At 36.5% G+C, this 27,448-nt stretch overlaps 1 protein-coding gene and 2 long non-coding RNA genes across 3 annotated transcripts in view; 1 reads left to right on the top strand and 2 right to left on the bottom strand.

Moving 5' to 3' along the window:
• Positions 1-27,448, top strand: part of LOC135086651 (WD repeat-containing protein 47) — a 104,026-nt gene that overhangs the window by 20,181 nt on the left and 56,397 nt on the right. The window lies entirely within an intron of this gene.
• On the bottom strand, positions 10,338-10,994 carry LOC135086637 (uncharacterized). The gene is made up of 2 exons (XR_010260551.1): positions 10,796-10,994; positions 10,338-10,620 (listed from the first exon to the last, which is right to left on the bottom strand). It is a non-coding gene; the product is annotated as an uncharacterized LOC135086637 (long non-coding RNA).
• On the bottom strand, positions 23,288-24,382 carry LOC135087151 (uncharacterized). The gene is made up of 3 exons (XR_010260692.1): positions 24,303-24,382; positions 23,789-24,161; positions 23,288-23,576 (listed from the first exon to the last, which is right to left on the bottom strand). It is a non-coding gene; the product is annotated as an uncharacterized LOC135087151 (long non-coding RNA).

Below are 27,448 nucleotides of genomic sequence, written 5' to 3'. Positions count from 1 at the left end.
TAGTAGCCCAGTCACTAAACTTACATTTGGTATTTGGTTTTAATGGCTTTACCGTAAAAACTTTGTCATGTTCGGTTTTAATACATTCGAAAAGGTTATTGTAAAGAGCATCTGGGTCTCCCTGCACATACGGGACTAAATGCAATTTATTTTCAAGATTAATTTTAAAACGTTCTAGACGACTAATGGTTACAGGTCTACATACGGCATTTTTATTACTTTTATTATTCAAATTATTACAAATAAATTCTACTTTAATACCACAGTGATCTGACGTAAGATTGTGTATGACAGCTTTATTGTCAGGGACACAGCTAGAGAAAATATTATCTAGACAAGTAGCTGTGGTTTCCGTAATTCTAGTTGGTTCCTTAAATTGACTAAACAAATTAAATGACTTAAAAAGGGAAAGTAGTCTTACAGAATATGATGATGAGCTATCTAGTAAATTGACGACTTGATGATGTCGTACACACGGCCACACTGTTAACTATCCATGTCCGTTTTTGCTCTCGCTCTAATCAAATGGTGATTCTTTGCGATAGAACGAGATGACATGACTGGCAATGTACAGTTAACACTGTTGCCGATAGTACATAGTTTCATAGGCTGATTGTGACTTGTTGCTCAATAGAGCAAATATAACAGGTATTACTCTAGTAGTTTCTGTTGAACTCCCTTATTCACCATGACAATGCTGACCAGTTCTTTAAATGGCGTCGGACAAGCTTTAAAGGTTGCGTCTACAAAAAATTCGGTTATCGTATCTAATATTTGTCTTGCTTCTAGGATACGAAAAAAGAGTAAGTATAAGGTGTCTCCCTTGTAAAAGTAATCGGCATAAATTAAATTCTTTTTAATATACTAAGTAGGTAAATACTAAGAAGAATTAAATATCTACATTGAAACTTTTTTAACACCCACAAGACCAAACGTTGTTGCATTTTGTTAAACATACAAATTCGCTATATTTTGTTGTCTTTGTAATTAAAATTAAACGGTAGTAACACGAGCAATATTTTATTGCTGTTCTAACAACTTTCAACTACAGTATAGTAAGACGGGTAAACACTTTAATGGTATTACTACTGGTAGTAAGAATGGTAGTAACACGGGCAATAAAGGAAAAGAAGGCATTTTGTCTTCTGGGTAACGTATAGTTGACCCTGGGCCTGATAAAACGAATTGTGAATTGATGAACCTTGATGTCGATGTCATTTAACCCAGGCGCAAGTGATGGCCCGAAATGTTCTAAACTAGCGCTCCTAGTAAAGTCTCCACCTTGTTCTGTTTTTTTATTATTTTTACTTCTGTCATTCTTTTCATTTTCTTTTTCAAGAGAAGCAAAAATCAATCTAATGTCGATTGCTTCCTGTATAATAAACTGGATGTCTGATTTTCATATTTCTGGAAATCCTTTGGTCTACTAATTCAGGCCGCATACATTCTGTATAAAATCTTAATAATTTTTGTTTCATGACGATGACATGCTCCCAAAATTCATCATCTTTTAAGATAATTTCAGTTTTTATCTTATTAAAATCACCTGTCCATATTGCAAACAGGCATTTTGTCTTCTGGGTAACGAGTAGTTGACCCTGGGCCTGATAAAACCAATTGTGAGCCCATTGTTCTTTGCCAATTTTTCCTAATCGTTTTTTTAATTAAATCGGGCCTTTTTAAAAGTTTTGTTTCGTCTTCCTACGTACGATTTTACTTTTGCCCAACCCAAATGAGTTCGATGGGATTTAACTCGCAGTGGTTTGGGGGAAGACGAAACACTGTAATTCCTTTGGATGCTGCAAGAGTATCGACATATTTCTGTTTGAAACAGTCTGTCAAATTATTTTAATATTTCGTCTTTTATGTCGTTCGCGTAGATGTTACTTAAAGGACAATGTTCGTTCTCCATACATTGCTCGCCTAAGAACCAGCAATTTTGACATATTACTACCCGAAAGCGAAATAATACGATTCTGTGTGTAAGAACAATGATTCCTGATGGACACTTGCCATAAAATTAATGATTAAGAATATTAAATCACAGCGATTTTATAATAATGTCGTTTATGACAACATGGCGTCTAATGTATTGTGTGAATGGTGTGAATGTATGAACACCGATTCGCGAAAAATGTTTTGTATTGTCGTCACGCCGAGTCGCAGCCAAATAGTATAAAATAATAGAACAAGTTTTAGAAATACAACTCGGCATTCCACTTTTATTAATATGCCCACATATTGCACGTAAATAAACAACATGAATCGTAGGTTGTTTCCACCCTTGTCATCTGACACATGAAATAAACTCCTATTGTATTATAGATATCGAAGCCGAATCGTATATAATAATAGAATGGGTTTTGGAGATCACTCGGGGTTCCACTTTTATAAAATACCTACATATTGCATAAAAATAACATGAATCATGAGTTTTCTTTTCACCATTTACATCTGACACGAGATAACAAACTCCTATCTCCATGACTACCGTCGTAGTCTATGCCAAAGACTACAATATTTTAAGCAAGAAGTTTCAAACCTTAGCGGCTACAGTAACCCCTGGGCCACATACATCATGATAACATTCGGTCGACACCGGAACGAAGTCTTGCGATTATGCAAAAAAGCATCGTATTCTAGTGCGGCTATATCACGTTCAACCGGGGTTTTAATTCGACTAAAGTCCTGACTAAAGACTGGAAGAAAATACGCCGCATTGTATGAGCACTTCGTGTTCGTTAAAGCGGCTTCAGATCTAGAGCCCACATAGTTTTCTTTCCAATAATATCCGCAAGTAGCGCTGCATGATCTTTACAACAAAAACGTCAATAGTTATTAAGGTGCCAAAATTATATGATTACTTTGGCACGGTATTATACACGTTCGAAGATTTGTCATTTTCATTCATTTCATTATCATCATCATCATTTCAGCCACAGGACGTCCACTACTGAACAAAGGCCTCCCCCAATGACTTCCACATCGCACGGTTGGTAGCGGCCTGCATCCAGCGCCTTCCCGCTACCTTTATCAGGTCGTCGGTCCACCTTGTGGTGGGTTGACATTGCAGAATATGACTTTTGATAGGTTCATCATAGAATTCGGCGGGGATATCCTCACGGAGGAAGTTCGAAAAAGGGCGGAACAAGATCTTATAATAATGCAAGGCCGAAGCTGTAACGGGCGTGCTCCTACGTGTAATCCGGCGAGTATGCAATAAATAGTAATGTCTGGTAAATAGTGGTAATACGTATCGTTCGTTCGTTCGTTTCAGCCGAAAAGACGTCCACTGCTGGACAAAGGCCTCCCCCAAGGATTTCCACGAAGACCGATCCTGCACCGCTCGCATACAGGCACCTCCCGCGACCTTCACCAGATCGTCGGTCCACCTAGTGGGAGGCCTGCCCACGCTACGTCTTTCGGCTCGTGGTCGCCACTCAAGAACTTTCCTGCCCCAGCGGCCATCAGCTCTACGAGCTATGTGCCCCGCCCCGTCTATGTCTATATGCGCTACGATTACAGGGTATCATTTTGCATAGTCGCAAGACTTCACTCCGCTGCTGTCAAATCAATGTCGCATAATGTTATCGCAATGTGTGTGGCCCTTGGCCAAATCACAGAAGCCTATGCGAAGAAAGAGCACTTGAATGACAATGAAAATCAGGGTTACCATTTTGTAAGATCTCCTCACTATTGAGGGTAACAAAGTAACATTAATAATCTAGCCATTAATTACATTTATTACCTATACGAGAAAGTAAAGCAACATGCGGTTTTATTTTAATTTGTAAAATATTTGTAACAGTTTGTTCTAAGTTTAGTTTTACAACAGTATTGCTGTTTCAGCTGTCACTGTGAAGCTTTGGGAAAATAAATAAATAGAAAAAATGTTAACATAAATATTTATTTAAGTTTGTATGTTCATTATCATAATATGCCAATTTAAGTTACACTGTGTGACAGTCTTTGACACTAAACAAACTCTTCAGCTTAATAATACCTACCTACAGGGCGTTTTTATAGTTACTCTTGCTGATGCTGATACAACTACTTTTCTTACAGGACCAATATCATATTCTCAAAAAAAATTCACATCCTCGTGATGGTGATAATTTCTATGGAGAGGTTTTTTTTTTATATTCGGTCTCTTGGGATAAGTTATTCCATTTGAGCAGTAGAATTAATCCTTTTTTTTTTGATCACATATAAAAATAACACAAGTGTTTAGGAAAACTTCTTCTTTGGTATGGTATCACTACGGAGTTATAATGGCGGCAACTCTGTATCACTGACTTGTAACTTTCAAACAGTATGAATAATAAGGGCACCAAATTGGTTTTCTTTCTTAAAAAAGGCTTTCACTTTTAGTACTAACCCTTTAGCACTATTTCATTGAAATAAAAATACAATAAACGCACAGAAGACTGAAATTGAGTCAACTGACGTGACATTTATAATTTGTTGACATTATGACAGTTTGACAAGACTAGGGATTGAAAAAGTTTTAATTGAAAAAGTAAAATGACATTTTATTAAAACGATTTACAAGGATATAATCGATTAAAAATATTTATAAAATGTTCTGATACTTGCCTGTAGCGATTATCCAATCCTGGTTTCTACTGAAAAACTACCTCGTGGCAAGATTTTAATAAAATAATAAAATCTTTATCTTCTCTTTCACAATCTATAAAAGTTCATTTGGTCTATTATTATACATGTGCTATGAATGAGGGTTTTCGCAATTGAAAAATCCGCGAGATGGCAATACGTAGACGCGAGGTCCAAATGCTGCATGATTGGTGGATTTTGACATATCTGTCAATGTCATGTCAAAAATAACCAATCATGCAGCATTTGGACCTCACGTCTACGTATTGCCATCTGGCGGATTTTTCAATCGCGAAAACCCTCATTGGCATAGATTATGAGAGACTGGCAACTATACTAGGTTGATATATGTTTCTCTCACTTCAACTGGTATTGGATTCAACATCGGATTCTGACACTTTTACAGTTATGATACCATGAATATCAGTTTATGGTCCTAATTATTTTTATTTTATTTACGACCTTCGACCAGTTGGACACTTTAGATAGCTTCTTGTAATAGTGTCAATATCTTTTTAGCTTTTAACGCAAATCTAGTCTTCAAAGCAGTTTAATCGATTTATTTTATTTTCAAAATCGATATTTTATTGTCTATGATGGCCGCAGGAACATCACTATACATGGACTCCCAGCAATAAAGTACGGTAATGCCTCGTACAGATTTTATCGGCAAAAATTATGGAACTTGATAGGTTTTAGACCATGCCACGCACCAAAACGTCCGGAAGTTGTAATAGTATTATAGAATAAACGTTAAAAGACTTATTTATTTAATTTTTCAATGCTTAAGTGTCCATTAGAATGAAAGGGTGCTTAATGTATTAAAAAAAATAGAAAATAATTATGATGGGTTAATGTTTTTGGGCGGTTTTTTAGGCGGTTTCTGACAATGTCCTTTGCCATATTTATTACACGAGCTTTGACGTTGTGGCTCTTATGATCTTCAAATTTTATTTATTTTACACCTTGGACATGTTGAGCCGAAAGTATTATTTCCCTTTTATTGTAGTTTGTATTTGTTAATGTGTAGTTTGTTATCTTATTACAATCACCTGTCCATATGGCACAGGCATTTTGCTTTCTGGGTAACGTGTAGTTGACCTTGGACTTGATAAAACAAATTCTGAGTATTATTTATCACTAGCTTTTGCCCGCGACTTCGTCCGCGTTTTCGTCGTTTTTCGAAAAAAAGTAGCATATGCTCTTCCTCAGGGTTCAGTGGTTTTGATGTGACAGACAGATTAACTTTCGTATTTTAGTAGGGAAATATTATATGTCAATCCACAATACTGTTAAAAAATATCGCAATAAGGAACCACAGAATATTATTATTAATAGCTGTGCCCCGAGACCATCAGCGTGTAACTCCTTGTATGTTATTATGTTAATGTATTGGTAATATTGTTTAGATCACTTTCACATGAGGCTTAAGTACATATAGAATGAAAATACTTTAGCGCAAAGCTTCCGGGTAAACTACGTTGAAAGTTGACCCGTCCGGCACGTGAACATAAAGATTTCTAGAACTGCTAACCCGGGAAAGAGCGACATATAACTGACCATGTGAAAAACAACTGACACCGAGATCTACTCCAGCAACACGAAAAGTCTGCCCTTGAGCCTTATTTATTGTCATTGCATAACACACCGATACTGGGAATTGCGTTCTTTTAAATTGGAATGGAAAATTATATTTGAGATTATTATTACATACAGTGCGAGGGCCAACATCATTTGTAGATTTGAGAAAAGTAGACAATGTTGTTCATCCAACTTATCATGCAGCTTGCCAAGCGCGTCGTTTGCTTGAAAATGATCAGCATTGGGATGACGCTTTAGCAGAATCCTGTGTTAGTGATAATCCACGACGGTTACGTCATTTATTTGTAACATTGCTCACATTTTGTCATTTGTCAGATCCTGTCCAATTATGGGAAAAATATAAAGAAAAATTTGCAGAAGACTTTCTTCGGAATATATCTCACAATGATGAAGGCGCAACTAATGATAATTTCCGAGATCTTGCCATAAATCAGTGCTTATTAGCTCTTCAGGAAGACTTAACAGCAGTAGGCGGTAAATCAGTCCGTGAATATGGTTTGCCAAATGCCAACACCAACCTCAGTCGGAGAGGTTACCAATAGGGAATATTCTGCAGAGATTGGTTACAGCTCAAAGGAACTGTTAGCAACATTAGAAAACCAATGATGACTGCAGAACAACGTTCAGTCTATGATCGCGTTTGCGAGTGTGTTCAGAATAATTTGGGAACAATATGGTTTTTAGATGCACCTGGAGGAACTGGGAAAACCTTTTTGACTAAATTAATATTAGCTTATGTTCGAAATCAGCGTAAAATTGCTCTTGCCGTGTCTTCATCAGGTATAGCTGCAACATTGCTACCAGGAGGAAGAACTGCTGATACTTTGTTTAAAATACCAATTGATTTAGATAGCACGGAAAGTCCAACCTGTAGTATTTCAAGAAATCTGTCTACAGACAGACAAAAATTTTACTGATTACATTTTTGGCATCGGTATCGATCACTAATCACCCCCTGATAGTTATTTTGAAAATATATTTCATGTACAGAATTGACCTTTCTACAGATTTATTATAAGTATACAGGGTGTCCCGTAATGTAACGTCAAGCCGGAACTGGGTGTTGAGGCAAGTTGTGCTGGTTATCAGAAAAATATAAAAAAAAATCTATGTGGCATATTTTAAAAATAATAGTCATTTAAAAAAAATCAAAAAATTCTACTCCAGGTGACGGTCCTTTTGCTCGTGTTGCCACAAATCTTCACTTTTTCCAAATTTTTTTTTTGTTATGTAACCCTGAATAATGCTTCTCTAAATTGTTATCAAAATTACAAAACCAGCTGCTCCAGCTTGGATGAAAAAAATACATTATTCCCAAAAAAATTTTCAAAATAAAAATTTTGCCTAGTTTAAACTGACTGTACTGAAAAAAAAATGTACTACGCGAGTGTGGCAAGTGACGTCATAATTTGGCGCATTTAGTAAGGATTCCAAAATGGTATAACACTTGGTAAATTTCCTTCAGGTTCAGAATGTCCAATTCCCAAAATGTCCAACGGTTTCAAAATGTCCAATTCCCGGAATGTCCAATTCCCAAAATGTCCAAGTCTCAAAATGTCCAATTCCCGAAATGTCCAATTCCTGAAATGTCCAGTTCCCAAAACGTCCAATTCCCAAAATGTCCAATCTACTATTATGATGGGCTTGTTAAATAAGTCCTCATAGGCTTTCCTAAAAATATTTAATAAATAACTATACTTAAATTTAAATAATCATTTATTTATTTACAAATTATACTTTCCTTTTTAGGTCAAAAGAAAAAATATGAATAACTATACATACTTGTACGAGTATAAAGTGCAGTAGCTACAAATTTTTTCTACGTACTTATTGCAAATAATAAAATTTTTTTATGTTTATATGCCGATTTTGCAAAAACTAAACGCATTCGTACAGAAATATATTAATTACTAATTTTTAAGAAAGGCTATGAGGTTTTATTTAACAAACCCATCCTAATAGTAGATTGGACATTTTGGGAATTGGACGTTTCGGGAACTGGACATTTCAGGAATTGGACATTTCGGGAATTGGACATTTCGGGAATTGGACATTTTGGGAATTGGACATTCTGGGAATTGGACATTTTGAAACCGTTGGACATTTTGGGAATTGGACATTCTGAACCTGAAGGGTAAATTTTTGCTGTAATTGTCGACAATTTTTGTTTTTTTGGAAATAGTCCCGATTTTAACTTTATCTACCTTGGTTAAAAATTATTATTCTAATGTGCCCAAAATTCAAGTTTCTGTGACTGACTACCGTACAGTCAGTCACAGAAACTTTTGTCACCATGACAGTAATTAGTAGTTGACATACTGTGACAAGTCACCCGTGCGCGCGCGCCTTTACTACCTGCTCTGCCTGCACTTTTACTTGGTAACAGGGATAATAAGGATATGAAGTTTCGGTTATGGATACGGTTACGGATATTAGAATAATATTATACCGGTTTCGGTTACGGTCACGGATATGAAATCATTTCAGATTATCCGAAAGTCTCGGATAATTTCGGTTACGGAATTATTAGAATTTCAAAAATGTAGGTATAATACAAATAGCAAGATGCTGCGTGAGCGTGACCCACATAGCTACTTTATGTACCAACTAAGACGACACCTATGTATGATAAAGGTAAAACAGGCTGGCATATTAGATGGTGCCAGCGAATGCCAGACAAGTTGGTAACAAATATTAAGATTTAAGGTACAATTCCAAGACGGGCCGCAGACCGCAAACTGCAAAACTATGAAATCGGCAGCGCGGCATTGCAGCTGCGTGTATACTGCAGATTTCATAGAGTTTTGCAGTTTGGCCTTTATCCGAAACTATCCGTAACTTTTGAATCAGTTTCGGTTACGGTTATGGACATTTTTTTATTTCGGATATCCGATAGTTTCGGTTACGGTTACGGATATCCATAACATCCCTGCTTGGTAAGATGGCCCTCTCCGTCCCGCTCATACCTTTTAAAATGGCTTCTCCACCTCACTTAAGCCAGAAACTTGAATTTTGGGCACATTAGAATAATATTTTTAACCAAGGTAGATAAATTTAAAACGGGATTATTTCCAATAAACAAAAATTGTCGACAATTACAGCAAGATTTTACAAAGTGTTATACCATTTTGGAATCCTTACTAAATGCGCCAAATTATGACGTCACTTGCCACACTCGCGTAGTACATTTTTTTTTCAGTACAGTCAGTTTAAACTAGGCAAAATTTTTATTTTGAAATTTTTTTTGGGAATAATGTATTTTTTTCATCCAAGCTGGAGCAGCTGGTTTTGTAATTTTGATAACAATTTAGAGAAGCATTATTCAGGGTTACATAACAAAAAAAAAATTTGGAAAAAGTGAAGATTTGTGGCAACACGAGCAAAAGGACCGTCACCTGGAGTAGAATTTTTTGATTTTTTTCAAATGCCTATTATTTTTAAAATATGCCACTTAGATTTTTTTTTATATTTTTCTGATAACCAGCACAACTTGCCTCAACACCCAGTTCCGGCTTGACGTTACATTACGGGACACCCTGTAGATTAAAATTCGTCTTGGTCTTTTTCTAATGGATAAAACGGGAGCTTTTTATTTCTGACAACCTCTTTATTGTCCTTTTATGAAAAGCAATTAGTGGACATTTCATTTATACAATTGTCTCATTATCAATAACGCCATCAGGTGCAGCTCCAAGGTGATGATATTCCTCGTCTAAATAAAGGCCATAAGGATTTATTTTTATATTTTCTTGGACTTTTAATTGTCTCAACGCCTTCCGTTATTATTATGTAGATATCGTACAGTCGCAGTGTCGGGGTACTTACCGAGGCAACATTACTCGGAGTCGGAGTATGAGACTATGAGTCGTCACTCATACTGTCCGATGTGTCGCCGGTGACATTAATATGAAACGGTTCTGCTGATATTCGCTGGGTGCGAAGTACTAGGTGGGGGTAACATAATCGATCGCAGCGCTCATGGTGGTCAAAAGTAGAAATAATGTAAGCTCTGTCATCAGATGTATCTGTCAATGGCAAAGCGATTCTACTTAATACATTTTAATATCATTAATTAATCGCATGAATAGGGTCCTACTGGGAACTTAAATAAAAGAGTGGACTGTTTTTCGATAGGGCTGGTTTAATAGCCGTTTACAATTTGGAAATAACTAGACTATACAACGTGGTAGTACAAAAATGAGTCACAGTAGTTGTTGTGCACAGATGTTTGTCTTATGATGAGAGCGTAAATTATTGAACTCTGCCCTTGTTTTGTTCTTAATTCTTCTACATCTCGGACTTGTCCAGCCAATACCAACAACTTTCCTTTAAATACGGTTTGTGGTTGGAATTTGATATTGTAAAACTCACAAACCCGGTCTTCAAAACAATACTCATTTCGATCTGAAAACGATATTTAATTTATTACTAGTGATACAGGAACATTTAAATATATTTACTGTTATATAATGAAACCGTTAAAGTAGCTTTTTCTTTTTGTTTTACTGTAAAACTACAACTATAAATAAAGTAAACAAACCCTGACACAATCAAAATTAAACACACTTTTTGGACTTACCTCATTTGATTTGAATGACCAAAATTATTTCAAAACCTTTTTTTCCACCCAAATCGTGGTATCACAACAATTTATTAGTTGAAAATATTTGTTATTTTTTCATTTCGATATTTTTTCACAAATATACGACCTAAATGTCAATGTGACAGAGCCCACAAAGTTGTGGACGCTAGTTGGCGCTGTAATCGTGCACAGAGCCAATAGTGTCACTTACAGTATCCAAAAGTCCTCCAGATCTTTCATTTTATCTTCTTCTTTAATTATAATATGTCTAACACATTTAGCCCATTGTTCTTTGCTAATTTTGCCTAATCCTCTTTTTAATTAATTCGGACATTTTAAAGTTTTGTTTCGTCTTCCTACGTAAGATTTCACTTTTGCCCAACCCAAATGAGTTCGATGGGATTTAACTCGCAGTGGTATGGGGTAATACAAAGCACTGTAATTCCGTTGGATGCTGCAAGGGTATCGACATATTTCTGTTTGAAACAGTCTCTGTCAAATAATTTTAACAGTTCGACTTTTATGTCCTTCGCGTAGATGTTACTTAAATTTGCATTATTACACGAGCTTTGAAGTTGTTATGATCTTCAAATTTTATTTATTTTTACACCTTGGATGGACATGTTAAGCCGAAAGTATTATTTCCCTTTTATTGTAGTTTGTATATTTTGTTATTGTGTTTATCTTATTACAATCACCTGTCCATATGGCAAACAGGCATTTTCTTTCTGGCTAACGTGTATTTGACCTTGGATTTGATAAAACGAATTCTGGGTTTTATTTATCATTAAAATACGTCTTGGTCTTTTTCTAATGAATAAAACGGGAGCTTTTTATTTTTGACAACCTCTTTATTGTCCTTTTATGAAAAGCAATTAGTGGACATTTCATTTCTACAATTGTCTCATTATCAATCACGCCATCAGGTGTAGCTCCAAGGTAATGATATTCCTCGTCTAAATAAAGGCCACATGGGTTTATTTTTATATTTTTTTGGACCTCTAATTGTCTTAACGCCTTCCGTTCGTTATGATTCTCATGTTTTATGGATTTAATGTGCGCTACAGTGTTTTTGTAAATAATATCTTTGACAATAAATTATTATGGCAGCTTAAATCATTGCGCCTCTTAATTACTTTTCCAAAATTTGAAGCGGTAAGTAATTTACGCTGTAGTTTCAACCCTTCACTACATGAGCTCTGCAGTACATATTGAAGTAGCATGGCGGCCATCTCGGAAAAGGCTGCTACGGCTCTGCGGATCTCAGGGGGCGCTATTCCAGCTAAATCCAGCGCGCTCAAGTTGTTGAGTTGACTTTCTTATATTATTATTATGTAGATATCGTACAGTCGCAATGTCGTGGTACTTACCGAGGCAACATTACTCGGGAGTCGGAGTATGAGACTATGAGTCGTCACTCATACTGTCCGATGTGGCGCCGGTGACATTAATAAGAAACGGTTCTGCTAATATAGTGTCACTTACAGTATCCAAAAGCCGTCCAGATCTTTCATTTTATGTTTTTCTTTAATTATAATAATATGTCTAACACATTTAGCCCATTGTTCTTTGCCAATTTTTTCTTATCTTTTTTTAATTAATTCGGACATTTTAAAAGTTTTGTTTCGTCTTCCTACGTACGATTTCACTTGTGACCAAATGAGTTTGATGGGATTTAACTCGCAGTGGTTTGGGGGAAGACGAAACACTGTAATTCCTTTGGATGCTGCAAGAGTATCGACATATTTCTGTTTGAAAGTCTGTCAAATTATTTTAATATTTCGTCTTTTATGTCGTTCGCGTAGATGTTACTTAAATTTGCCATATTTATTACACGAGCTTTGACGTTGTGGCTCTTATGATCTTCAAATTTTATTTATTTCACACCTTGGACATTTTAAGCCGAAAGTATTATTTCCCTTTTATTGTAGTTTGTATATTTTGTTATTGTGTTTATCTTATTACAATCACCTGTCCATATGGCAAACAGGCATTTTTCTTTCTGGCTAACGTGTATTTGACCTTGGATTTGATAAAACCAATTCTGAGTTTTATTTATCATTATTCGTCTTGGTCTTTTTCTAATGAATAAAACGGGAGCTTTTTATTTTTGACAACCTCTTTATTGTCCTTTTATGAAAAGCAATTAGTGGACATTTCATTTCTACAATTGTCTCATTATCAATCATGCCATCAGGTGTACCTCCAAGGTAATGATATTCCTCGTCTATACATATAAATGCCACATGGGTTTATTTTTAAATTTTCTCGGACCTCTAATTGTCTTACCGCCTTGTTTGTTATCATTCTCATGTTTTATGGATTTTTAATTTGCGATACAGAGTCTTTGTAAATAATATGTTTGACAATTATTATGGCAGCATAAATCATTGCGCCTCTTAATTACTTTTCCAAAATTTGAAGCGGTAAGTAATTTATGTAGTTCCAACCCTTCACTACATGAGCTCTGCAGTACGTATTGAAGTAACATGGCGACTTTCTCGGAAAAGACTGCTACGGCGGATCTCTGGGGGTCGCAGTGTCGTGGTACTTACCGAGGCAACATTACTCGGAGTCGGAGTATGACACTATGAGTCGTCACTCATACTGTCCGATGTGTCGCGGATGACATTAATAAGAAACGGTTCTGCTGATATAGTGTCACTTACAGTATCCAAAAGCCGTCCAGATCTTTCATTTATGTTTTTCTTTAATTATATGTCTAACACATTTAGCCCATTGTTCTTTGCCAATTTTTTCTTATCCTTTTTTAATTAATTCGGACATTTTAAAAGTTTTGTTTCGTCTTCCTACGTACGATTTCACTTGTGACCAAATGAGTTTGATGGGATTTAACTCGCAGTGGTATGGGGGAAGACAAACCACTGTAATTCCTTTGGATTCTGCAAGAGTATCGACATATTTCTATTTGAAACAAACGGTCTTTGTCAAATTTTTTAATAGTTCCGATTTTATATTTTTCTCATTATAATTTAGCTATCGAGAATGGTATAGGTCATTGTCCATCACCACAACTGACCCATGCTGAATTTTATGTAGGTATAACATTTTGAAACCAGAAATAAAACTATAATATTAGTATATTATAGCTTATCAGTAACACTTTTTTCTCTTCACGTTTATGTTTTAGGACATTTCTCAAAATTATGCGCATCCATTTCTCCATGATAATCCCCTTCTGATTTTTTAGCTTAAAAAATCCACTCTACACCTTCACCTAAATCGGGCGGTAGCCAGACAAACCTGAAGCTTCTTGGGACTATTATATTTTCTTGTTGTGAAAATTGTGTTTACTAAAATGATAGCTAGCATTGATTTTCTGACCGCCATATTTCATAGAGAAAAATGAGAAGTAGGTATGGTGGTAAGGTGTGTGTTTTTGATGTGAGGCTCGTGCAGGATCTCGTAAATGATACACTTTATATAAACACCACTTATTATATTGTTACTTTGAGAACGGTTTGGTTATACAGGATTTGTTAAAACGTATACTTTGATAAAAAAAAACGGAGCGCGCTGAGGCGCATGTCGAGTTGGGCCGAAACAGGGCGGTTCGCTCAGTGGCGACCTCTATCGTTATAATTTAGTATGACAATACTCAACATTAGGTATGAGTACTGTCTTTTAAAAGAGGGCTTTTCGTAACATCTTTATTAATCATCCGGTCAAGCTTGCCGTGCCGCGACGAAAGACAAATGCGGGCTATTTACCTTCTGCGGAAAGGTGTGTGCGTTTAGGGCGAGAGCTTGTTTCATTGTGTGCAAACGAATGTTCCCATTAATCTCCAAAACGGTTTGACCTATTTAGATACGGGCTGTGAAGGGTTTGTGATTAATCAGCGATGGTTTTTAGACAGGTTTCATGGTGTTAACTCATCAGTGGGTGGTGCGATAAACATTTTTTGCGTAGTGAAATGAGTTATATCTAGGGATATACACTAGGGATGTGAGATAAATGGAAAAAAAACGATTTAACTGTAACATACATACAGACACTGACCACCGAAAACCGAGCGTGAGTTCGAGAGCCTGGTAGTCCACAGTCGAGTTGTCATAGAAGCTACTATTAAACAACAAACTTTCCTACAAACATTTGACTACCCCAACGAAATTGCCATAATAGTATCTAAGATGACAAATATGGATCAGTTCCATCATCTGAACTATCATTAATCAAAATTATACTTGTTGCATTGTGTATTCTGGAGCTGTTGCATCATTCGAGCAATTTCACTAATGAGCATGACGACGCTTTAGTGAGATAAATCGAACGAGACCAGAAATCAGTTATGTACGGTTGTCATAATGATGTTGAGAAAATTTCACTTTCGAATATTTATTAATTAAATCAGTTGTTGGTGTAATTTATGTTCTTTATAAATTTCTTCACACCTTTATTGATTTTTTTAATGTCATATTTACGTCACAATCAAAATAAAAACAATACGTCACGAAGAGTGTATGTCATGCACACATTGCATTCAGTGCGACTATTCGTTTTTCGTTGCTGTGACACCGGACCCGCCCCCATGTCACATCACCCTTTAGTTTCTGTGATCTGTGGTCCACCCACTAACAAAGCTGCTTAATGTTAAGCATAATTCAGTGTAAGATAGATGGTCTTCATCAGCCACATGTTTGAAAAAATTAGCATGTTTCTGTGTTGACCATTTCAAGTGAGCGGAAAATCTTGCGTGCCCCAAAGTTAAGGACCTTTTTGAGACTACTGTCTCCCAATTGAAGAACCACGGTCTTCTTGAAGTTATTTGCTGAATTTATTGAATTTTCTCGAATTTCATTCAAAGCCGCAAACTCCGGGCAAGATTTAGCCATGATTACAGCAGCACAATACTATTGTTTGGGAGCTGGCTAATAATAATATGCCTTCTTTCTGATTTTTACAATAATGTAATAAAATAAAAGAAAAAAATATAACAACTGTCGTCTGTTCAGCTCGGCGTGGTTGGAGTGAGAGACGATTCGGATTCAGCTGCGCGCGCACCCCGCACTAGCGGTGTGGCGTGTGGCGCGAACAACTATTTGTTTCATTTTTAAGACTTCGTCTTCTCAGTTCTGGTTCTGCCAGCCCAAGAACACTGTTGTTCTTCATGAACATTCTGCTGTATTAGTATCGTGACAATCCAATGGACTTAGTCTCCATCGGGCCATACCTATTAACGTGCACCATTTCCAGGACTCTTTCGTCTCCTCAGTTCTAGATCCAAGAACACGGAAATAAAAATATTTTTTGAAAGAATATCAATCAGAGCATAAGTTTTCGGATCGGATAATGACAACATTAACGTCAAATAAATCACTAATAAGTAATGCTACACTTTAATCTTGCATATTCAATATGATATGGCCTTTAAACTTTTGTATTTATATTATAAATATATAACGTAGTGCAAAAATGTATACAATAAATTGAAATTTCGGAACGAAATTTACACCAATTGAAAATTTATGGAGAGTATTTTGAAAAATAAATGTTTTCAATCAAAAAATATACAAAACTATTGTTAGTAGTTAACAAACAAAAGTTTAAAGGCCATATCGTATTGAATATGCAAGATTAAAGTGTAGCATTACTTATTAGTGATTTATTTGCCGTTTTTGTGATGTTCCCGAAATGATGGGAGTGTTCCCAAAATGACAATGAAGTACCTTAAATGTCGTTAACGTTCCCTAAATGAACGCAACACCCACTTTTTGTCATTATATGCATAGCAATAATAGAACTGTTTTGCATTACAACAAAACAGTTATTATGTGTAGAATAAAACACAGCGTTCTGTTGAGAGAGCTGTCTATGATCTTTGCCTAATTTTAGTCTATGGTATAAGAAAACTTACCAATTGTCTCTGCTTTATCATCTAGTTTACCTTCTTCATACACCAGCTGGCACCACTTTCTATGGAAATTGGTGATCTGTCAACTTGACATTTCATAGTCGTCCAACACCAGCAAGCACTTGCTGGAACGCTGTGTTTTATTCTACACATAATAACTGTTTTGTTGTAATGCAAAACAGTTCTATTATGTGCCTTAATAAAACACAGCGTTCTGTTGAGACCTGTTTGTTATCTGCTGGTGTCAAGCACAAACGCTATGTGATATAAAATGTATTAAGAATGAAAGAATATAAAGAAGTTTAATATCACAATACAAAATAATACATTAAACAACTTATTGTACTCTCTGAGAAGCAGACGAACCAATAAGAAACTTATTAAACAAATAACCAGTCTTTAGGTTAAATAACTCAAATTATTTAGGACATCTCCTTGAGATCAACGTTATGTCATTAACTTCTTATCAACCAATAAAATCATTCTGGTACTTATGGTAGGTTAATAGTAAGATCTACCCATCTGAAAATATAAATATGTATAAACATAAACATGTTTTCATCTTGAACAATTAAAACATTACTAAAAACTTGTTATGAATAACATAACATTAAACAATTAACTATTAATAACATGCTTGTAAAATTACAAACTCATAAATACAAGATGTTATTGTTCCTTCGTAGGTCTCTGCAGTAATATTTCATAAAGGTATACATACCCCCACCTCCAATTAAATATTGGGGGTCTTATCAACTACTTTCTTGTCCAGCCAGTATCTGGATGTTACTGCAGACCAAACACTTCATGGAGAAGCAAATATTCACTGCACTTCTTGGAGAAGTAATTATTCACTAAAAATGATCTTAATCCAATTTGTAATATTTGACCTGGAAAACAGGCGTTATCATATTGTTTATGGAAATAAACAAATTTCACACATAACTCTGGGGTCTCCATTAAAATGAAGTCTTTATCAGCTCACTAATATGAAACTACAGGACATAATTATGCGTTCATCTGGGTGCTTAGCAGTCAGAGACAGTCTGTAGGTGGTTGAATCAGATTCAGATCCAAATATCAGCCAAAATGCTGACGTCATGTCTATAGCGGGGAGGTTCTGGGCCCCCCCCGAAAAACAACCCTAGATACGCCAATGTCACAATGTGATCATATTCTGATACTTCAAAAAAGTAATCCTGTAATGTGTCCAAAGGAATGAGATCATGGATTCTTCGATCTGAAGCAAGAAGAAGAATGAGAGCTGTTTATCAAGTAAAATTCAATGCTAGAAGAAAGTCCAGCAGCCGGCAACCAGTCAAATTAATTCCAGTAATTTAATATTAAAGACCGGTGATCTCGGTGTACTTGGCCTTGCAAGTGAAATGGCCTTAAGGAACTGATGTACAAAAGGTAAAGGTAGATACAACTGACCTAAGTATCAGTTTTGTACTGCAAGTTTTTGCTGTAAAAACAGCTTGGCTAACAGCAGCGCTATCTACAGTAACGGCGTAAAACATCTTTCATCTTCGAATCGGTAACCCAAAAATCCTGGGGGGCACCAGACCAGACCATTCTGGGGTGCCATAGCCCCCGGGGGGGCGGATATATATGGGGGGTACGGACCGCCCCGCGTGCCAAGCCATGCTACGCCGCCACTGGCTACCACATCACTACCAGTTGGTAACTTGTGGTCAATGCTGTGAGATTGACCCACATAATGCATCTTATGATTGCTCCTTCCACCACCAATTTTAAATTTTGGAGAGATAACTTATCTACTTGTTGTAGACTAGGGTCTCTAACAGATCCTTTATTAGCACTGGGGCCGATGTTATTAGAATGTATGTTCCGTCTGCCATTCAAGTATGGTAACGTATGTAGCTGGGAGGTGAAAACATACATCCAGCTGATAATCCCAGAGACGGCTGAAGGGCGTCATAAAGAATCAGAGTTCTGATCTATTTGCCTTAATGTGGTACAAAAGATGGATAATACTATTTATTAGCTAATTTTCAATTATAATTTTACTTGTTTATTTAAGGAACACAAACAGTATAATTTTATTTAATATTTAACATCCATCTTTTGAGTCCAGTGTAACATAGTTAATACTACTGCCGTGGCCCTGGAAGCCCATAAGTCTATTTTGGGACACCCCTACATAATGAATATAGCCTCTGTGGCCGGGGGTACTAATGGATTCTAACTGGAATCAAACAAGTCTCTGTCTGCGACTCCCCATAATATGGCCTTCTTGGCCTGGGGTACTAATATATTTTAAATGGAAGCAAACAAGTCTCTGTCTGGGACTCCCCATACACTGAGTATGGCCTCCGCGGCCTGGGGTACTAATAGATTCCACCTGGGTACTACTCGACCCTTTGATGTTACAGGTGGTCTGGGATACCGTGCCTATGGCCCGGTCTGCAATCCCATCTCCTGGTAGATAACAAGCCGACAGCGTCATGTCGAGCTGTTCGGTCAAGTTCATGAGCTTGGTGGTTAATTTGAGGAGGGCCCGTGATCGAGTACCTCCTTCGTTTCTGATTGTATCAGAATGTGAACTTCATTCAATCGATCCTGATGACTTAATGCTACATCTCCATCGCATTGGAGTGTCATCATCACTAGTAAAAATATATATGTATTTTTCAAAAGTAAATGCCAACATTACATTTTAGGTGTGCGTTGTAACACTGACCTGTAAAATTTTTGTAAAGTACTGTCTATTTTCCTTCTCTGACCTTTAATCTACTGTTATAATAATATTTTCGAAAAAAATAATTAGCAACCCCAGTTGAGCGCCCCACTACGCATCCGCTGCGTCTGTGGACTTGGAAGTCTGTGACTTCTTTTCGCCGCAACGGCTTTGAACTAAAGTCTATGGCGTCTATACCTCTTAAAATCCTCTCAGAAACAGCTGCATACTATTGTGTATTTGGTTGACATTGACAGTTTATAATATTGTAACTAATTGTGGGTATACAAATAATAAATCAGTTATGCTTTGACTTGAGTTGATGTTGTATCTTTTACATACCATACCTATTGCTTGAAGAGAGACGTCCTCCGGGGACAGTCAATGTTGCAGTTGGCAAATGTATAAATAAATTTTTTATTTTTTTTAAATAAAGTCCCAAGTTTTTGAGCTTGTCTTAGTGCACAAATAAGATCCCAGACCTTTAAGATATTTAGAGACATTATTCTGCCATGATGTTTCTGAGAGTATTCCAGGCTTGGGAATTTAGGATATTTGTGTTGGCTCTATTTACTTGCGATTGACATGCAAAAACATAAGGTTTCTGAAAGTCTCAGTGTCTATGAGACATGAGCGATTAAGACAGATCTGTTCTGATGACCCAATAGAATAAATTATATTTTAAGTATATTATTACTCAAATGCCACTGGCACGAGGAGTTTCCGCAACTCAACTTGACACCGCTGAGAAAAATCTGCAGTGCCGAAGACAAAATAAATGGCAGGGCTTCAGTTGTAAGATTCCTTGGAGGAAACGCCTGTGAGTCTCTGCTCTGGCAGATGAAAGTAAGTGTTCTGAGAGTTGACCTTCACTAACCGGTCGTGCATTGTGATCCTGAAGAAGATCTACATACTACACTCGCGAGCAAAAGTATGGAATCACTTACATGAAGTTGTTTCCACGCGATCTTGTGTACTAACGAATTTGTTAGTAACAAAAAAAGTAGCACCATTTTAAAGATTAAACTTTTAACTTTAAATTGATACCAAATTCATTTAAATCACACCGGTATTTAAAAAGATATCCCGGCTGATGTGAAGAAGTAAGAAAAAAGACATGTACCAACTGTTTGATACGTCGCGAGTTGCGGCCTATTTACCCCCTATAAAAGCACGTGTTCGGATTTTTGCGTTCACACGTTGATCCATACACATCTCGGCTTCTTTTGACACTTTACCTGGGATTCTACACCTGCAGATGCAGCACAAATCGTTGCACTGTTGCAAGAAGGGCTCAGCCAGCGGGCTGTCGCACGTCAGCTCCACATAAGCCAGTCCTGGGTTTCGAAAGTTTTAAGACGCTTTTGGGAGTTTTTTGGCTTTATCCCGAGACCAAGTTCTCAACAGCACCGGTGCACATCGCAGAGGGATGACCGTTTTTTCATGTCAACCTCTCTATGAAATCGTCATTTGACTGGTATCGACGTCCAGCAAGAGCTCAGAAATGTTCGTAGGATAGCTGTTAGCGAGTGGACAGTTCGTCTAAGATATGAGCAATAAAATTTGACTCCAAATAGGCCTGCCACAGGCTGGAAACTGACGGCAGGTCACCGATAAGCACGCTTTCAATTAGCTCGCACTCGGAAGGCGAGTAATGGAGGCGAGTTTTGTTCTCCGATGAATGCAGACTGTTTTTGCAGTGCAGCAGTCGAAGAGGTCGGGTCTATAGACGGCCTGTGGAGCGATTTGTGCAGTGCTGGTTCGCTAAAACATTGGCTTATGGGAGTGGCTTGCTCGACTTCCCATCGAGATGTGTAGGAGCAAATTGAAAGCGTGCTTATCGGTGACCTGCCGTCAGTTTCAAGCCTGTGGCAGGCCTTTTTGGAGTCAAATTCTATTGTTTATATCTTAGACGAACTGTCCACTTGCTAACAGCTAACCTACGAACATTTCTGAGCTCTTGCTGGACGTTGATACCAGTCAAATGACGATTTCGTAGAGAAGTTGACATGAAAAAACGGTTTTCCCTCTGCGATGTGCACCGGCAATGTTCAGAACTTGGTCTCGGGATAAAGCCACCGGTATCCCGAAAGCGTCTTAAAACTTTCGAAACCCAGGACTGGCTTATGTGGAGCTGACGTGCGACAGCCTGCTGGCTGAGCCCTTCCTGCAATAGTGCAACGATTTATGCTGCTTCTGAAGGTGTAGAATCTCAGATAAAGTGTCAAAAGAAGCGGAGATGTGTATGGATCAACGTGTGAAAGCAAAAATCCGAAAACACTTGCTTTTATGGGGGGTAAATAGGCCGCAACTCGCGACGTATCAAACAGTTGATACATGCCTTTTTCCTTACTTTTTCACATCAGCCGGGATATCTTTTTAAATACTGGTGTGATTTAAATGAATTTGGTATCAATTTAAAGTTAAAAGTTTAATCTTTAAAATGGTGCTACTTTTTTTGTTACTAACAAATTGGTTAGTACACAAGATCGCGTGGAAACAACTTCATGTAAGTGATTCCATACTTTTGCTCGCAAGTGTATTTCAGAAACTAGATAAAAATGTCTTATCGCAACATGAGCATAAAGCCCATCTTTGAAAAGAAACATTGTTTCTATTAACTTCTTATCTTGAACTCTTTTGAGAATTTTTAAGTAGGTATACTCGCATATTGTTTAATTTAAATATGATAGGGTGTTCAACCAGATCTGTGACCCACCCATGACTAGGTTGGGGGAGCCTTTTGTAATGTTGTACGAAGGTTAATATTAGCAATTACCTTAAACAGTGCTCGCGTTCATTAAAAAGATTCCGCTCTTTTTTCCACAAAGAATTGCATTGTGGTTTCAGGGTTCTTGGATTATCAAGCCAGAACCAAACATTACAAAATAAAATTTTTGAAATAAATGATTAACATCTAAATTTAAGAGGCCTTTTAAGCTCAATCTAAAATAATTTTACTTATTTATGAATAGAATGGTAGTAACAATTGCACCATTCAAACAGAATGTTCAACTAGCTGCCTTTAACCCGCTATAAGGTAGCCAAACTGCTGCAATTTATCTCATTAATAATTCGCTCAGTCAGCAGGAAAAGGATAAGTAATATTCTATCTTCCTTATGATTGATCTTAACTTCACTTTACGATAACGAAGTAACTGAAATCGTTCTTTAGAGGAACTGAATACTACTTTGCAAGCTATTACCATCTAGTAGGCTTGATGTAGAAGGTAAGTGGTGCGCAACAAAGTTGGAAATAACATTCATCTGAGTCGTCAAAGTTTCGACCGAGTGTCTTACGAGTGGGGTTAACACTTACATGGCCTCCGTCGCCTATTTGGAGGTGGTGAAGCAAACATTTCCATTTCCGAGGATGATGAGGATGAATCTGAAAAAGACGACTCGGATTTCGAGCTTTTCCTTCATCCGGGCCGACAGAAGTCAACCTTTCACCGACACCACTCTTTACCCTTACACTCTGCATCACTTATATTTCCTATTTGCACATTTTAACTGTGTTTTATTCTTATTTTATACGACTAAATCACACTTATTTTAAACGAGAGAAAAATTTTTTGCTGTGTAGGCGGCAAAAATCACAAACGCTATGAAATGTCAAGTTGACAGATCACCAATTTCCATAGAAAGTGGTGCCAGCTGGTGTATGAAGAAGGTAAACTAGATGATAAAGCAGAGACAATTGGTAAGTTTTCTTATACCATAGACTAAAATTAGGCAAAGATCATAGACAGCTCTCTCAACAGAACGCTGTGTTTTATTAAGGCACATAATATACAGTTACAGTATTATACCTTTATTTTTACAAGGAATGAGGAACATGAGTCTCAAAAATTAGACTTAAAATCTAATAACAATAAACTTTGTCAATCAACAAACATTAAATATCAGGAGCAAATGCTAATTGCAGTATCATTGAGATTTTCTTGCATATCAATGCTTAAAAATCAAAATATACACTTTGTTTTAAAATAAACAGATATTAGGAATTATGTTAACATTATCTTTCAGTCTCTTCATATCTCTTTGTTCAGGTGTTATTTTATACATATAAAAACTTGCGCTTCCTTGCATTAGCCTTTTCATTATATTTTTTATAAGTTATACTATCCTCTTTTAATTTGTTTTTCGACTTCCTCTTCTTTTCACTTTTATAGTTTTCCATGTTGATCGTATTAAATGAATACCTAAAAGCAAAATTTTGCATGGTTAAGCTTTTAAAAGCATTAGAGCATCATTTTGCCCAAAGATTGTCATCTCGGGAACGCCTGTCATATACGAGAACGTTCCCGAAATGACTGTTCCCGAAATTACTTTTTGATAAATATTTTCATGTCGCGCTTGACGCCGCTATATTAGATTTTGGTTTTAGAGTTTATGAACAAGTGACTTGACTTACTTTACTTATGGTCCTATGTCCCCTAGATGGGGCAGAGGGCGTCCACAACAGTCCTCCATCGCGTTCGGTCTTGAGCTACGCGTTTGATCTCGTTCCAAGTCTTGCCGATCTTCTTCGCCTCGTCTGCCACAGTGCGCCCCCAAGTTTGCTTGGGGCGACCACGTTTGCGTTTTCCTTGGGAGTTCCAATCCAGAGCCTGCTTGGAGATGTGATCGGGATCCCTTCGGAGAGTGTGGCCAATCCAGTTCCACTTGCGGCGCTTGATCTGCTGGTTGATCGGAATTTCGTGGCAGCGTTCCAATAGCTCGACGTTGGAGATTTTCTCAGGCCAGTATATGCCGAGAATTCGGCGAAGGCAGCGGTTGACGAAGACCTGCCAACAAGTGAGCTGTAATATTTATAAGAATTTAGCAAAATGTATGCAAATTTTCGAAAAACTAATCATCAAACAGAGTTCCCGTAGTTACAGGGAATTAAAGTACGCTTCACACATATCAATTTAAAAGGTACTTACCAACAAAATCAATTATTTTTTTCCGTAAACAAGAAACACGCCTTTTGCTTTGACTAGTGAACTTCACGCTGATGCTCGCTAACGCCACGTAGCGTGTGTTCTTTTATTTACATCGATCAACATCGACCGCGTTCACGGAATGATTTAATAAACGTCAGACACCATTTGAATAGTCAAAATATAAAGAAATTAAACTGCTATTAATGTATTAAATACGTGTATTCCTAATTTGATGATGTTCAATGTTAATATTAAAATATGACAATTTTAAGTCTTAATTATTTTACATTTTGACTTGTTTGAACCATGAAACATGGTATAAGGACGCGTTCCCGGAATGACTATTTCGACCTTTTTTGTTTAAAATCAAATAAAACATAAGTATAGAAAGATAAATAAGCTATGTGCCGTGTAATTATGCACAGAACCTTTATTTTGAAATAAATATTTTAGTAATATCGTGTTATTTTATTCAGGAAAACTTTGTCAGAAGCATAATGCTCACCTCTTTGATTTTGACCCTTATATTCTTTTTTACACAATAATCATAGCTTGTGCTGTCATAATAGTCAGAGAGTCGATAAGATTTTTTAAAATATTCTTTGTTATTTGCATAAAAAAGTATTATATTTAGATTATACGTCATGGCCGGCCAGTGGTCATGCGTGGCGCGCACAGTAATTGATACTCGCGTATTCTGTGTCTGTTCCTTTTCGTGTAAAGTAACGACAAAAATAAAAGTGTGTAATAAACCGTACGTACCTAATTACATCCGTATGCGAGGAATGCACAATATGGTTTCTAATCAATTACATTCGTGCCGTATACGATGTACGCCTACCTACGTGCTTTTTATCACACTCGGATAATTGAAATTTAATAGCTTTACAGAATAACAATCGCATAGGTAAGTTCTATAATGAAATTCTCTATTTGTTCTAATATTTAGAGGTATAGGAATAAAATAAACTGTTAATTGAAAAGTTCAATTAACGTATTTTAATAAAGTATATTTAATGCAAACAAACGGCATGTTTATTTGCTCGGCGATCGGGGTCAACCAGAAATATGGTAACATTGAATATTTATCTATCGTCACATTCAATTCCTTTTCAAGCGTGTGTTTCATTATTATTTTTTAATGTTCAATTAATTTGTATTCGTGAGTTCCTTTTTAAGCTGTCATTATCTTTTAATTCCCATTATAAGAAGGTTACAACCTACAACATAGCAGTGATAATGCGCATTAAATAGTATTCGCCTCCCGCTGCTTTAAGCACCTTCATCCCTCTACTGAATCTGAGGGCACGTCACAGGTTGAGAGGTGCGTGGGGAATATTCATTGAAATATTTATAGTAATAATTAAAAGTCGATTTTGAATATGTTTGTCAGCGATAAGTATGTAGCCCCTGGGGCTGCGGGTGTCGTATGGCGGTAATCACAGGTAATCACCTATCATCAGGTGATAAGTGGTATCTAGCATAATAAAACCCTTAAAATTGGAAAAGAATTGTAGATATGGAATTTTGACGGTATGTGCGTAGTGACCATAGACTAAAAGCGCATAGCAGCCATACACAGGAGTTTACAGTCGTGACAATGAGTAAATATTTTTCAAGGGGAAGCTCTACCTAAAAACACACGTACCCATACAAGGAAAACAAAGATATTGTTTAACTAGCAGCTATACAGCCAATATTGTGAAGTGTGTAAACAAGTTTCAAAATCTCTTGTATTTTATCTTGTTCGGCCTCAACTCTAAGCCTGTATATAATTTTATTTGGTAAACGAATTTGCGAAATTAATTTTACCAAAAAACAATAAATAGTTATGAATAGACAATAGATTACGTCTTCCGATGTTCGGATCTTTTTTTTTTAATGTATATCAATAATGTTAATATGGAATTATGACAATATTTAATCAATACGATTAAGTAGTTGGTTTACATACATTAATTCTAATATATCATCATCATTATCATCATCAACAGCCTTTTACAGTCCACTGCTGGACTATGAGCCTCCTTCACTTTAGTGGAGGATTTTAGCATAATCTCCACGCTTGGCAGGCTGGATTCTAATCTATAGACTTAGTCAATCTCAAAAACCAATGTGATCACCGCTTTCCCCATTTATGTTATTTGAAACAAATGTCCTCTCTCTGGGTGGTCTGGAAGAGATCTCTCTTTCTAAGGATAAGACCTCCTATATGGTAACCTTTCAATTTGATATTTGTTTATGTTATGTGTCTGTTTTTGTGTGGTGTACAATAAAGTATATTCCATGAACTAAAATTTACGCCGAAGTACCTTAACATTTTTGATATCAGGGACCGATGCTGAATATGTTTCAATCAACTATTAGGTATCATAATATCTTATTACGTAAATCGTGTAATTCAAACTCGAGTGCGACTTGTAGTTATTGATATTAAAAATAATGATTATTATTATTGATATTAAAAATAACAGTGCAGTTAAAAACCTCATATATTATTTTGATGCATTGAATGTGTGGATTTTTAATTTCATTATCTAATCACCTCTGTAAACCGTTTTATTTATTGTTTCTTATGAAGAAACAATCTTATTTATTGCTCTACAATAAGTATGACCTTGAAATCGACTGGATTTCTACGCCCACTTGTATAAATAAAACAGCCGTTCACATAAATAATGCGACGGGATAAAAATCTCAACTCTGTAGCAACATTGCTGTGACGGTTTTATTAAAACGCATAATTGGTCTCGAAACCCACGTTCTACTGGTACCAATATGTTGTAAACTACATTGTTTATTCCTTGGTTCTAAATTCCGATGATTACAAATATTTACTTCACAATTTACGATATTACCTTATCTAGTCTTTTTTAGAGTCGGAGGGTACATCAACGAGGGTGAGACAGATTTCCTCTATTTTAATTATAATATATTTTCTGGTAAATGATGCAAGCTGGAAACAGAATTTTCGGATAGATCCAGTCTATTCTGTAACATTGTGTTATTGAAGCTTCTGAAGAACTTTCAAGATCAGTAACCATATCTTGTATCAGTATTCGATATCTTGTATAGTTTAGAAATAATCGAGTGATATCACTTATCGTTTCCACCCTGTATGTGTCAAATTAAATATCCACTATCAA

The sequence above is a fragment of the Ostrinia nubilalis genome, chromosome Z (assembly GCF_963855985.1).
Source record: "Ostrinia nubilalis chromosome Z, ilOstNubi1.1, whole genome shotgun sequence".
In the NCBI taxonomy this organism is placed as follows: domain Eukaryota; kingdom Metazoa; phylum Arthropoda; class Insecta; order Lepidoptera; family Crambidae; genus Ostrinia; species Ostrinia nubilalis.
The sequence above is the reverse complement of the archived record's forward strand: the minus strand, read 5'-3'. Positions and strand labels throughout refer to the sequence as shown.